Below are 2,800 nucleotides of genomic sequence, written 5' to 3'. Positions count from 1 at the left end.
CGGCGAGCTGGCAGAACCGTTAGCACACCGGGCGAAATGCTTAGCGGTATTTCGTCTACCCGCTACGTTCTGAGTTCAAATTCCGCCGAGGTCGACTTTGCCTTTCATCCTTTCGGGGTCGATTAAATAAGTACCAGTTACGCACTGGGGTCGATATAATCGATTTAATCCGTTTCTCTGTCCTTGTTTGTCCCCTCTGTGTGTAGCCCCTCTGTGTGTAGCCCCTTGTGGGTAGTAAAGAAATAACACACACACACACACACACACACACACACACACACACACACACACACACGATGGGCTTCTGCACAGTTTCCATCTATCAAAATTACTAACAATTCGGCCCTGGGCTATAATAGAAAATCACTCGCGGCATCTTGGACATTGGACAAGTGTCTTCCATTATAGCCCCCGGGTCGACCAAAGCTTTGTGAGAGGCTTTGGTAGGCGGAAACTGAAAGAAGCTCGTCGTGTATATATATATATATGTGTGTGTGTGTGTGTGTGTTTATGTGTGTGTATATATATATATACATATATATATATATATATATATATATATATATATATATATATATATATATATATATATATATGAGTATATATATGAATATATATATGAATATATATATATGTATATGTGTGTGTCTGTGCGTGCGTGTGTATGCGTTTCTCCCCCCCTCTCTCTCTATATATATCTGCATGTATGTATTTGCGTTTTTGCCCCCGTAACTTAGCGCTTCGGCAAAAAAGAACGATGGAATAAGTACCAAACATTTATAAGAAGTGTTTGTTTCGATTTGTTAACTCATGAAGGCGGTACTCCGTCTAATGACTGAAACAAGTAAAAGATAAAAGATATATATACATATATACATACATATATACATATACATATATATATATATATACATACATATACATAGATGTATATATTTATATGCACAGACACAAAATCTCAAACACAAGTATATGAATACAGAAACATATAAAATAACATAGAAAAATACAAACAAAAGAAAAAAACATAATGCATAAAATTAAGTTATTTTCTTAAAAAGATAAATTAATTTAAGAGAAGAAATTTTGTAAATGGATGTATAAAGAATGAATTTGGAGATACCGGGTCTCGAACCCGGGGCCTTTCGCTTGCGAAGCGAACGCTCTACCACTGAGCTATATCCCCAATATGCTGGAAGATCTTTCCATAGACGTATTTATTTCGGAGATGACTGTGTGGTGCATGATGGGAAGTAGCTAGGTGGATGCTGTATGGGCGGGGCTATCGGGAAGGAAAATCGATTTTATTTAGAGTGTTTCAGCTCTGTTTCTACTGCGAGCACATAACGCACGCGCGCGCACTAGATTGCACACACGCATCTTTCCCCATCCCCGCGCGTTCTTTCTTCTTTTCTTTCTCTCTATTCTTGAATCTTTCTGTTTCTTTCTTCATCTAGCTCTCAATCACTCTCTCTCTCACTCTTATTCACTCTCTCAGTCTCTGTCTCTGACTCCCTGTCTTCCTCTCCCTCCTTTCTCCACCAATTTGTCACTATATCTCTCCTTACCCCTTCTTTCTCTCATTCTGTTCCTCTCTCAATTCTTCACGCGACTCTCTTCATCTTCCAACATTTTCACTTTTGTTTCACTTTCATTTTCACTTTCTACTTTCAGCCGTGTCTCTTATTTCCACATACCTTCCCCTCTCTCTCTCTCTCATTCTCTCCCTCTCTTTTACCTCTCTCTGGCTCTCTATCATTTCTTAAATCATTCTCTCTTCCCCCTTCTCTCCCTCTCTCGCTCTTTCATTCATATTCTTTCGTTTTCTCCCCCCCCTCTCTCTCTCTCTCTCTCTCATACTCATTCCTGTTTTGCCACATAAAATCACATGCGCTGACACTGTTTCCTTCCTATTTCCTTCTTCCTCCTTTCTACCCTTTCATTCATTTATTCGTTCATTCATTCATTCTTTCTTTCTTTTCTTTCCTTTTTTCTTCTTTCTTACCCTTTTTCTTTCCTTGCTTCTCTCTTTCTTTCTTTCTTTCTTTCTTTCATTCTTCCCTCCTATTTCTTTCTTTCTTTCTTTCTTTATTTTTTTCTTTCTTCTTTCTTTTCCTTTTTTCTTTCTTTCTTTCTTTCTTCTTTTTTTCTTTTCCTTCTTTCCTTCCTTCTCTTTCTATTGTTCTTTCTCTCATTCGTTTTCTTTCTTTCTTTCTGTCTTCTATCCTTCCTTCCTTCCTTCCTTCCTTATTTCCTTCCTTCCTTCCGTCCTTCCTTCCTTCCTTCCTTCCCTCCTTCCTTCCTTCCTTCCTTCCTTCCTTCCTTCCTCCTTCTACCTCTTTCTATCGTTCTTTCTCTCATTCGTTTTCTCCTTTCTTATTCCTCCCTTCCTTCCCTCTTTCCTTTCCTTTTCATTCATTCATTCATTCTTTAATTTCATTCCTACATACATCTTCCTATCTTCCTTCCCCTTCCGTCTCCTCCACCCCACCCATTCCACCCACATCTCTTTATCTTTTATATAACGCACACACGTTTCTTTCTACGGCTTCTTTCTTCAAACATTACGCATTCTCTCTTTCTTTCTCTCTCTCTCTCTCTCTCTCTCTCTCTCTCTCTCTCTCTCTCTCTCTCTCTCTCTCTCCCTCCCTCTCTTCATCTCTCCTTCTATGTGTCACTTACACACACAGCTAAACCATGTACTCTGAACTCATTTTACTTTAGATCATTTTTAGAACCAACGGCAAAAAGTGGATCTTCGTGTCTGCTTGATTGTTTTTTGGGATTTTTTCATTTTTAT

General features: G+C 38.7%; 1 non-coding gene across 1 annotated transcript; it reads right to left on the bottom strand.

The window, feature by feature from the left end:
- Positions 1-1,114: 1,114 nt before the first annotated feature.
- On the bottom strand, positions 1,115-1,186 carry Trnaa-cgc (transfer RNA alanine (anticodon CGC)). The gene has a single exon. It is a non-coding gene; the product is annotated as a tRNA-Ala (tRNA).
- Between the last annotated feature and the right edge of the window lie 1,614 nt (positions 1,187-2,800).

Source organism: Octopus bimaculoides, chromosome 7 (assembly GCF_046866305.1).
Source record: "Octopus bimaculoides isolate indiv1 chromosome 7, ASM4686630v1, whole genome shotgun sequence".
Taxonomy (NCBI): Eukaryota; Metazoa; Mollusca; class Cephalopoda; order Octopoda; family Octopodidae; genus Octopus; species Octopus bimaculoides.
Note: the sequence above shows the minus strand (reverse complement) of the source record. Positions and strands in the feature narration are given on the sequence as shown.